General features: G+C 40.7%; 1 pseudogene; it reads left to right on the forward strand.

Annotated features, from left to right (window-relative positions):
- The window catches only part of LOC149313892 (von Willebrand factor D and EGF domain-containing protein-like), a 349,914-nt pseudogene that overhangs the window by 114,121 nt on the left and 223,094 nt on the right, over nt 1-12,699 (forward strand).

Here is a 12,699-nt window from a genome sequence, read left to right on the forward strand (position 1 = left end):
TGGTCCCCGCGCTCCTGCTGAATCTGCAATGCACAGCTACAGCTGTCTCCGCTGCCACCGCTGTCCCCCTGCCATCCCCCATCACCTCCCTTGTACATATGTAAATATTTACAGTTTTAGCGTTTTTTATTGTTAGGTGAAAATGGCACAGGAATGTGTGTAGGGGCTCACTTTAAAGTCCAAACTTTCCAAGCAGCGCATGCGTATATGTTGCTCTAGGGTTAGGGTTAGGGTTAGGGTTAGGGTTAGGGTTAGAGTTAGGGTTACGAGTCTTAAAATGCGCTGCAGCTGTGCTGCAGCTTCCACACCTGCATGGCAGCTGACGCTGCAATTAAAGCCTGACTGCAAACTGCGCATGTTCCAGGACCCCGACTCATTATGCGACGCAGCAGACACGGAGCTTTTAAATGGGCAACTTAAATTAGCGGCGTAGCAATTCTGGCGTACTGGTGCAGCAGCTTACAGACGGAGCTGCGCAGCTGCTCATCAAACAGAAAAGAAGCGGAGAAAAGCAGCACCTTTTTAATGCCGCTTCTTCCCGCTTGGGGCGTGCGGGGGGCGTGTTCATGACGGCATTCAGGTAAGGGCCGTCTGAAGGCTCTACCTTCATGACGTCATGAATACACCCCTTTTTGCCCGTCTGTATCCCACCCTAGTTTCCTTCTGTACTAACCCAGAGCAATCAGTAACCGAGTTAAGGCACATGTACAGGAGCAAAGAGATAGCAGATGCTTTTAAAAGAAAGAGTTTATTTTAAAGGAATAATATAGAATAGAAAGGTATCACTCATGCCAGGCCTCCTTGCCTTGCAGGTCAGAAAACGCAGTTACAAAGATATTCATTTCAGGCAAGCTATTAGATAAACATAACAAAAAGACCTAGACGTACTGACTAACACTGTTCCTGAACTACTCACACAATGATGGGATTTGTAGTCCTTGTGGAGTTCTTGGAATCAGGGAGCTGGCTCCTTGCCAACTCTACCTGCATCCCTGAGCCGGTCCTCCGGCTGCTCAGAGGACAAAGACAAGCCTCTGGTTTCCCCAAACAAAGCCAAGATGGAGAACGAAGGACACATGGTCCTACAGGGGTATTTAAAGCCCTCTCTTGGAATCTTTTGAAACTGCCGCTCTGGCACTGGTGATTGGCCAAGTGAGCCTTACGTCAGCTATGATGCCACAGCTCATTAGCATGTGATGTCATCTCTCATTAGCATGTACCTCCTCCCAGATTAACCCTTTGTAGTTCAGGAGAAGTCCTCAGGTGACTGGGAAACCAGTCATCACAGCCTTACTTGCTTTACATCATAAAGAACAAATTGTAAGCAGAAGCTGTATTGGCCTCCTGAGGTCTTTTTTGTTGATTAGCCACAGTTCCTTGCTACCACCAATACCCCCAGAACTGTATATTTTTTTCCATGAAAAATGTGGGGTTGTTTCACTGCTAGTAAATTTCAAGAAGCTCAGGGTCCCTCAGATCATTACCCTTTAAAAGGTCAAAATGACAACAATAACAACAGCAGAAATGGGCTGAAAGCCTCTTCTGGACTTTTTCTTTAAAAAAATAAAAATAAAAATCAGGGCTGATGCAATCAGTGGAAAGTTCCAGAGTCCAAAATTGCACCTGCATCTTCTGAAGTTATCTTCCCTTGTTTGATATGTTTAACACAGAAACCGTTGGTGGAAGAGCAGTACCACTGCAGAAAACACCACCCAGTCTCTGTAAAGCATTAAAAGGCATTGAGGGTCTTCTATGGATTGATTCCATTAATCTATGGGCATCCTAGTTCCTGCTATCATTATTTCTGAAGGTTAAAAGGCTCATTGGACTTTTTAAAAATTTATTTGCTTCCCTTTAAGGTTTTCTACTTGCTGTCCCATAGGAGGAGCATCATATGGGGATAATACCATGTGACGATTTCAAAATGCATGCAAAAGTATTTGTTAGGACCAGGGTTTTCATTGTCTGTTATTGCTCAGGAAGGGGTGTTATCTGTCCCTATTTATTGCCTGCAGGCATTGGGGAGAAAACAGAAAGACCAGCAAAGACAGTCTTTATAAAGTATAACCTTTCAGCCAAAGCTTCATAACCTTTACAACATCTTCAATCATTTTTCATAAGCTCTACATTTAAAAGAAGGGAAACAGTTGTAAAATGGACAATTTATTTACTGCAGGTCTTTTGCACTGTCACCGCTTTTAGGTGGGATTCTCCTGAGCACCAGTCTTCCCCTGAAGACAGCAATGAATTCTATGTTGGGATTAAGGTAACAACAAAGCACTTCATTTAACAAACTTCTCTAGTATAACCTTGATGGAGATTTCTGTATTAACCACCTTGCTCCATGAGACAACACACCGTAAAATTGGCTTTGGTGATTATAAACAGGGTGCTTCTAGGTGCCCAAGGAGAAAATGTTTCAATAAATTGCCTGCCATTCTATGCATCATTCTATCAGCCTTTCTGAAAGCACTAACAGCTACAGCATCTAGATACCAAAAAATGTATTATGAAAATGTTCCAGGCACAGTTATATGCAACACTAAGTAGATACTCAGTTCTGTGAATTATCTGGGCATAATGTCTAAACAAATAATAATAATAATAATAATAATAATAATAATAATAATTTGTTTTATTTATATACCGCTATTCCAAAGATCATAGCGGTGAACAGCAAGTAAGCAAATTAGCAAGTAAGCTAATTTGCCCCCAACAGTCTGGGTACTCATTTTAGCGACCTCGGAAGGATGCAAGCCTGAGTCGAGCTTGGGCCCTTTGCTGGTCTTGAACTCGCAACCTTGTGGTTTCGAGTGAATGGCTGCAGTACAGGCATTTAACCACTGCGCCACCAGGGCTCCTGTTGTATCATTCCCACAGTGGATTCAAATGGAAAATCTTTGTGAAGATTAGTGTAGGTCTCTGTGTTCGATCATTTAAATTTTCCTGAAAGATGTAACCCATCTTTTACAGAAATCCCAGACAAACCTCCCATGCTGTTAATGCTGAATCTGAACAGGTTAAAATATTTCCTGACCTCATCTGGTCATTGGGACCAGGCATTTATTTTTTATTTTTGTAAGAGCAGCCATTCTTTCTCTTCCTCCTCCACCTTTGTATCTTCTGAAATGCAATATAAATAACTGATGAAAGCACACACACACACACCATCTCATTATAGAAGTTGTCATACAGATTACTTTTCTAAAGCTAAACCTATAAAAAAACAAGGACATGCATGCTAAGCCTGCCATTGTTATTTATGGGCTAATTGTTATGCATTATAGTCATCATTGTGGTGCAGACATAATGCCTTTGATTGGAGACCTAACAGCACAGCCATAGTTTTTGGTGATGTGCCATTGTTTATACATGTGTAGTTTGGGAAACTAAGTCGTTCTCTTTAACAGGATGCAGTGAATACTTGAAAACACACAGATGGGGATGGGAGGCATTTACACCCTCTAAATCATATAAGACTGTTTCTTCTCCCTCCCCCCATTTCCACATCACTGGGAGAGAGGGAAGGTAAAAGGACAGCAAGGAAGTACATACACTGGGTAGAGAAGAAGAAAATCTTTCTTCATTTCCATTTGGAGTTCAAACAGAGTGATGGAATTTTGGGGGGAAATTGCAGTTTTGGCCTAAGCTCTCTTACCTCTGTGTATGTATAGAAGAGGAAGGGGGGGTGAAAGAGAGACAAGCACTGTGTTGAAGAGTTTGTTGCTGTTGTGTGCCTTCAAGTTGGTGACCTTAAGGGACCCTATCATGGGGTTATCTTGGCAAGATTTGTTTGTAACAGGATTGCCATTGCCTTCTCCTCAGGCTGAGAGCATATGACTTGCTGAGCTGGGAATTGAACTCTGGTCTCTGGAGCTGTAGTCAAGCATTCAAACCACTATGCTACACTGGACATATTTATATTTAGAGGTGATAGAACTGCAGCATATCACCTATTTTCATATGTAAATATTAGTACAAGGGGCAAGCAAAGTTACCTAGTGAATGTGAAATAGCAAACATAAAATTTCTAGGTGTAGATGGTTTTCAATGTCTTACTCTTTACAGTTTCTCATTGTGGGCACAATTCATACTTCAGGGATAGCACCCTTTTTTTGCCCCATAACCAATGATCAGCATAATCAGTGGTCCAGCAACAACAGGAGGATTAAAGACTCCCTAAACGTGCTCCTCCACATCCAGTCCAAGTATTGGGTACAAGTATTAGGAACACAAAGTCTGTCCAAGACCATGGAGATTACCGCACTGCGTTCTGAGAACGTTCCATGTCGTAATGTGATGAGAACGTTCCTGGAATGGATATTACCGCATTAGCAAACTAGAACATGATCAGAACGTGATGAGAACGCATTTTACCGCACAGCGCTTCCTTTTTCTTGAAACCGTTCCCAGAACATATTCCACCAAGGCCGAGAGAAATCCATTCTCTCATTCCTCTGTCTCCTGATTGGCTGAAAGAATGACAGGCAGGGAGGCAGGCGGGCGAGCGAGCGACTGCAGTGAGGGAAGGTGTGTGTGTGTGAGAGAGAGAGGGGGGGGAAGAAGGAGGGAAGGAAGGGAGGGAATAAGGAGGAGCTCCATGCAGGTCTCTTCAAGCCGAAGGAAAGCAAGTTGCCAGGGAATGGAACTTTCATTTTGTTCTGTAGTTGTGTGTCTGTCTGTGTGGGTGGGTGTTACCTGATTTCCTGCCAAAAAACCAGAGAATTAATACCAAAACAAAACCTTAATTATTTCTCTGGCTTGTTAGAAAGAGAGAAGACAGACACCAGGTCTTCACTGACTTCCCACAATACAACAAACAAATTACAAAGTTTGCAAGTCCTTGTAAAGTTCAATAAACAAATAATGGATGCTTTAAGATCTGTGGGGTGTTTTTGTTTCTGCTGCTGCTGCTGCTGCTATTATTATTATTATTATTATTATCATCATCATTATTAGTGAAACTGGGAATGTGTAGGTGGGGCTGCGTCATACTTGACAAGACAAAATAATCTTGGATTTTCAAACATGCCCGTTATGAAGTACATGTGTTCCTATAATCTTTCGTCCCACATATAATAAAATAGCATCCAGTGCACATGGCTGGCTAATACACATGCCAGTGCATTTTAATTATTATTTTTTTCACTAGTAGCTCTGTAAGTGCACTGAACAAATTGTTTTCATGCTGTTAGTTATTAGGATTTTATTTCTAATTTCTGCATCAGAAATGAGAAACAATTACCTAACTTTATCCAAAAATAATTTTCTAATTACTGGGGATGTTTAAAAGCAAAAGGTAGTGCTTGGAAATTAACAGAATGCCTCTTTAATAAGCAATTATAGTTGCTAATTTGGCAGCATGGTTCAGAGCTAAACAGAAATCTCACCAGTGTAGCAATTTTACCTTATCTTGCAGTGGCAATGCTCCAAGATCTTGTTACGTTCCCTTCCCAGAAGTGAGAGGGAGGAGGGAAGGTAAAGAGTAAAGAAATTACAACAGTGAAATGTTCCAGGGTCTGATTTGAACACACATGATAAAAGCAACAGTGCAAATAACTTTCCCCAAACCCTTAAAAGAACTTGTAGAGATTACCTTTGGGACATTTTCCTATCCCCAAACTAAATCCCACTGGATCTTAGGATAGTAACTGATCCCACAACAAATGAAAGGGTTTCACAATAGCTGGATTTTTCAGCTTTCATTTAAAAGAAAGGGAAGAAAGGGGTGAATCATTTCTGCCCCGGATCATTGTCACAGCAACTGCACAGCTGCAGCAACAATCTGCTGCAAAAAGGAGCTGCTAAATGCAGCTCCTTCTGGTGACGCTGCCAAGGCGCCATTAGCACCCTGGGGTGTCGCAATGATGTCATGTGTGCACCTCCCCATTTTGACATGGTGCACATGTGACATCGTCGATGTGCACCCTGTGTGGACGGCACTGCGTAAAGATGGCACCACCAGCACGTACTAGGGCTTGGGAGCGTGTGGTTGCTGTGCTCCCCCGAGCCTTAGTTTTGGCCCCATGATTGCACTTCCCACCCATCTGTACTGGGCCAAAGAGAGTGATTCTAGCCCTTTCATTTGAGGTGACCTAAAGGAAAACATGCAGAGAATTTTATGTTCAACTACATATTATGGAGATTATCACACACCTCTTTTCGCCCCATCCAGGCACGGGTATGGGCACAAACAAGTGAAAACAGATCTTATTGCATGCCTCCATGCCCAACTCAGCCACATTGTGTACCTGTTCCGGACTTCTGGTCTACTTTTTGAAGAACGATACTTTCCCATTTTTCAAAAAGTATGCCAGGAGTCTGGGTCGGGTACACAATGTGGCCAGGTTGGGCACTGAGGCATGCAATAAGATCCATTTAAATCCATGCTCAGAACGTGCCTGGATCGGATGAAAAGAGGCTTGCGATAATCTAAAAAAACAACTTGCTTGCCACTGCATTCCAGTGCCCTTCTAGCCAATAACACTTGTGTGCTGCGACTTAAAGATAGCAACAAGCCCAGTAGGACTCAGCATGAACAGGCAACAAATGAACTTTTCACACATGCAATTCCACTTTTGTGGCAGTAGGACATATGAATGTTTGGCTCAGGATTATAGCTATGGGGAAAGGCAAAAGGACATTACCTTCTCTCACATAAGAATTCTGCCTCCCCAACAAAATTTTCTTTCAGTCTCCAAATGCATTGCATTGAAGTAACTTACAACTTCAGTTCAGCATTTAAAAATACAAGCTAAAAATTCTGCTTTGGGAGACTGTTTTAATATTTATTGAAACACTTAATTATATTGGGCTACTTATATTATTTCAGTGATTTCATCCCTAGGGGCCCTTTTCTGAAAACCTTCTAGCTAAATCCCAGTGCTTGGAAAACGAATGTTTGTTTGTTAGGTTGATTGCTTATAAGTTCCATAATTCCAAAGGCATGCTAAGAAAACATTACCAAGCTTGGCACAACTCATTCAAGGAAGCTTCCTTGGGCATATCTATGGGGCCTTTTTTGAAACTTAGAAAGCTTGCTACCCCCAAGCAGCAAAAACTAAAAATTAATCTGTACCCCAACTCTGAGCCCATTTGCCCTCAAAACAGCTCAGGGCTTAATAGGGACACAATCTGAGACTGATGATCTTGTCTTTACTTCCAGTTTGTGCCTGAGTCCTTACAAATTGAGGAAGATGGCCAAGAGCATATTTTGACAATCCTAAGTACCATCCCTATTACCTGTCAGGAGCAGGATGACATCTGTAAAATTACTTTGTAACTGAGTACTCTGGGTTCTGGTAAGAGTTTTTATTGCAGCAAGCATTTGATGGAGTGTGTTTGCTGACTTTTCCTGAAATCGCTATAATGAATCTAAAAGCATAGCATGGCCAGAAGGATATGCATCATTTAGTACTGCTGGAAGGCTTCAAAAAGACATAAAACCAATCAGATGAGGGGAAAGTACTTAAAATGCTATAATTAATACCTAAGCTATTTTTTGTGAAATAATCAAGTTATTGCTCACACTGGCTAATATCAAGATGTATGTGTGCTTGCATATAACAGCGGCAATGTTGTTCATTAAATCCAAGGATGGACAGAGTCCCAAAAGAAGAGGTTTCAAAGCCTTCAGGATACACATAGAGTTACTTCTACAAACCTGTTGTCTGAATTAACAGATCATAATGTTAAACCAATTTCTGTATAGAGGAGAAAAAGGGAAATATTTTATTTATTTTTCACATTAGAAATAAATTCCTGCACATCTGATACAATTTTCTTAGTCACTGTGGTAACATATTTGAAAAGTTAATGATGGCTTAATAAATCATAGCCTTTGAGATGTGTTGTAGTAACAGCTACCATAATCTTGTCCACACCACAACTAAATAGCCCACTAAGTACAAGGATCAGATTGCAATGTGATACTTACATGGTAAAAAGTATCAAATGCTTCTTCTTATTTAGAACAACAGCTTCTCATTATCTTCAAAAACCCCACTGAATTCATTTGTAAAAACACAGGAAAAAGTGGGATTTATTTCCAAAACATATAATAGCATCACATCATTAGAAAACATTTCTAAAGTCTGTTGCCTTAAAAGAAATGCTGGTTTAGGTTGGTTCACTAACATTTAAAAAGAAAAAGAAAAAAAAATAACTCATGCACACACCTATTATCACCAAAATGATCAGTGGAGTATAAACAAAACAGCAGTTGCTAGTCAAGATGTGTTTTCAGTTGAAGAGTGATGTAGACTGGACAAAGGATTATAATTCACAAAGATCTTAAATTCTGAATTGTAGTCTGTTTATATTACAGTATTTCCACCTTCCACAAAATGTGTCCTCCATATGTTTTCTACTAAAGTTTCCAACTTTGAGCCATACTGAGTGAGCTAATGGTAGTTAAAAGGTATGTCTGCATTGCAGAAATAAAGTAGTTGGAGACCACTTAACTGCCATGACTCAATGCTATAGAATCCTGGGATTTGTAATTTTGTTAGATATTTAGCCTTCTCTGTCAGAGAGATCTAGTGCCACAACAACTCCCTTACACACACACATGCTTTCTCATATCCTGTCTAGACAATGCATGGCCCAAACCCCAGTTCTGATGTGGACAGTCTGGATGATGTCCGGCATGTCCCACACCAGAACAGTAAAACATGATTAAAACAGATTTTAAAATGTTGCTCTAGATCTTCCAGGAAGATCAAAGTCCTCCATTTCTCTATTTCTGCATGGCAGCATCTGTCTGAATGGGCATCACACCAAGCCACTTCATGAACCTGCAACTACCATGGATCATTCATTCTGAGCTCAGATCTCAGAAGCAAGCAAACCATGGTAATGGCAAATGTGCTGGGCAGCTTGGCAGGACACCTGTGCAGACAGCGGCAGCACAGAAATGGAGGTCAAGGTAACAGAGCAGAATATTCTGTGAGACCAGGATACTCCGGACTGCCCCTGGAATACCCTGACCACTGCTAACAATGCCCTAGTCTGTAACAACTGGAGGAGATCCATGTGGGGAAGGCTATATTCGTAACTCATTGTCATTTATAATAGCAAAATTGTATTAAGAAGCAGCAAAGAGGCAGATGAAAGCATTCCTACCAAATATTCTTGCAGGCTTCCCAAACTTTTACAATGGAGAGGGAAATCATGGGGGTCCCCCATGATTTTGTTCGACTGCAGTTCTCAGCATCTGTCACCACTGATCATCTTGACCAGGGCTACCAGGATTTCTGGTTCTGCTCTACAACATCTGGAGCATGGCACTATTCCTACCCTTGCTCTACATTCAGATTGATTCTGAAAAAGTGAGCCAGGCACAAGGGTGATGGAGATTGGTAATTTGTGCATGGAATCTGCAACATGTATTGTATCTCCTGTCTTGGTTAGTACCAGAATTTTTGATGTGAATGTGCCACCTAGAGGGCAGGAGAATATAACACATGCGAAAGTCTAGTAACCAAGATATTAATCCTAGCCTTTGAATTATACAGCTATGTACATATTAACTTATTCAAAGGATTTATACATTATCCTTCTACAGAGATTCCAGGAGAGTTTATGAAACTAGGTAAAATACAGCAATGTATTAAAAGAGAAAAATGCATTCCATTCCATTAAAAGCCTAGGAGAATAAAAACACTTTTACCCAGAGAAAGCAACAATGCTTATTTACTTAATATTTATTTAAAACATTTAAAGACTACATTTTATGTCACTTAAGATTCAAGGACAGTGTAAAATGTCATGCTTCATAGTTTTTAGGATCCAAGGATGCTGTAATTTATAATTCAGTACAAACAGTACTAACAAGAAAACCAATGAAAATTTCAAAGGGAAAAGTTAAGATAGTTTAAAAAAAAAAAATTTTTCTCCCTGTGCCAGAAAAACTGTAACATTACTTTATATGCTTGACCTCACATAAGATTCAACACTTGCAAGACGTCTTTGATGCAGCAAAATACTATCCTTCCAGATGAGTCTGTGTAAGCTCACAGGTTCCAGGAGACATTTTTCTTCAGAACTATGCATCTCAGCTTATCTTTACTTCTGCAAAAGGTGGAGAAGGACTTCTTAGTCCAAAGCTACATAGAAACATGTTATCTGCACTAAAAGTATTGAGTAGATTGACCATGGTATGGATGCATCAGGTGGTGACAAATACAGTTTTGCTTTTTCTGTAATAGCTCAGCATAGAAATGCCCTAATCATCTGAATCCCATACTTTGAATTGTCACAATGGGTTTTTTTCATACCACCAATTCAATGTCCTGGATTTGGAAAAGCATGTTACAAATGTGAAATCTTCACTGAAAAGGTCCCTCTCCATTCACAAGCAGCCTTAACTTTATAGGGTAGGGTTACTCAGGAAATTCTACAACAGTGTCTTCATTGAATGACTACATTGGTATGGGAACAAATATTGTTTCAGAAATATACTATTCACAACTTTTGTTCTCCTTTGAGGCAGAACTCATCAATCCTTTGTTTACTCTTTTAATCTCTACAGTGTTTATATCTGATCCCTCTTCCTTTATCCCTTATCTTCAGCTCAAGCTCAAATAACAAAGGAAAATCTGTCATTCCCAGAGAGAATCGTAACAGTGGGTATCCAGCCAAATGTAACTCTATAGCTTAAGCAGCTCTGTTCACTTTTTTTAAAAGGAGTATTATGCTGCATTTTTCAAGCTTTCACACTACTCTCTTCCTCTTGGTTCACTAGAGGCATGGGGTTGGCAATTTTTTTTAATGAGGATTGCATTCTTGGAGGATTAAACTGTTGGGGACTGACTGTCAGCAGTGGATGGAGCTAAAATTAGTGAAGGATGGGGTGAAACCACTAAGTAATCAAGACAACCCCTTTTCCTTTCTTTCTGCCATCCGCTATTCCCTCTCTCTCCATTTTCCTTTCCACTTAACAGCCTGTTGAGAGAGTGACAAATTATTCTTGCAGAAGTCAGAACAAATCAGTTATTGAGGGCTTCTGAAATTCAACCAAGATCCATATGGATCTAGGCTGACCACCATAAGTTGCCTATTTGGAGATGATGGTGAAATGGGGACCCTTTAGGCAAAATAGTTTTCCATAACTTGAAAACCTATTTTTACATTCAGCCCCCATTTTGATAGTCACTTAGCCCTCCAGAGGATTTACTTATTTTCATGGAGACCTTTTTATTATAGAGAATTGCTGATAGTAAATTATTGTCTCATTTAACCTAACAAGTTCTCATGCCATAGCTTAGACTGCAGTCCTGTACACACCTATATATCAGGGAATAAGTCCCGTCAAGTTGAACATGACTAAGGTCTGAGTAGATCTGTATAGAATTTGACTATTAATTATTGTTTCTGTGAGCCAAATATGTCACATTTTATATTTGTATACATTTACTATAGACAAACATTTCCCATAATTCCAAAGTTCAGCATCCCCTGGGGTTACTACACTGCTAGGAATATTTTTTCTCAGGGAAATTTTTACATATTCTGTTATCCTAGACAGCCATTTTCAATTTTCTGTATGATGAACAGAGAGTGGCATAAATGCCATCCTTGCATGAGATATATACGTTGTGATGCTGATATTATTAAAAAAGACACATGTTGAGTCCATCATATATAACAAGTTGCATGCTATTGCCAGAGCAAAATGTGCCCATTTCATAAAGTAATATGTGAAGAAAACCCTGGAGTGGCTTTTAAAATTCCGAGCATGTTTGGGTCTATTGAATGAATACATAGCATATAATATACACTTGAATAGATTAACAATGTGTTCTTCCAGACAAAGGGCTTATTGCCAGTTGGTTTCTCTTGGTGCTACCTCTGTATCCACTCATGGCTGTTCTGGTTTATTTTTTTAAGTTCATGTAAATGTTGATGAGGAAGGGGGAAGATGAAGGGAGCTGTATGACATCTTTGCCAACTTAGGCGGGATACAGACCACCGCTTTGCGGCGGTCTCCCGCCGGCGCCATTTGCTCTGCGAGGGAGCTGCAGCAGCCAAACCGCGCGGCTCCCGCGCGGAGCAAAAAAGAAGCTCCATTTCGGAGCTTCTTTTTGCGGCGCCTTTATGACGTCGCGAGGCGCCTGGCGCGGACTCGCGACGTCATAGGCGCCGCGACACGTCTGGACGCTATGCGTCCAGTACGTAAACATGGCGGCCCCCATGTGGAAGGGGCGCTGCCATGTTGTACGTATTCTATACGTACTAGGGTTAGGGGGGTGCGGAAGCACCGCCCCTTCCTAACCCTAGTACGTATAGAAGACGTACTATATGGTGGTTTGTATCCCGCCTTAATTATCATTCAGATTTCACAGCATTGTGGGCAACTTAGCCAATCATCACTTAGACCTCTTCAGTACCTTTACTCACTTCTATACCTATTGGGTCTGGTTGTTGTGAGATGTTGTATGGGCATGCCTTCCTTTTTTGTTTTTTAAAGGAACAGTAGTCTATCATCCTATATGTAAACTGCGAAGTAAAGTCCCTCCTGCCATCTGTCTCCCTCTCCCTCAATTGCAGCAGCAAGGAGGAGTTAGTTGCAAAGGAATCCAGTGTTACTATTGGTGCCAGGAGTTACCACTGAAGAGTCTGAGACCCTAGGATCATCCATTTGATTATTTAACACAAAACAAAACAAAATCAGCAAATGAAAACCACAGCAATAAATAC

Source organism: Sceloporus occidentalis, unplaced genomic scaffold (assembly GCF_023333645.1).
Source record: "Sceloporus occidentalis isolate IW3139 unplaced genomic scaffold, rSceOcc1.0.p SCAF_4, whole genome shotgun sequence".
NCBI lineage: Eukaryota > Metazoa > Chordata > Lepidosauria > Squamata > Phrynosomatidae > Sceloporus > Sceloporus occidentalis.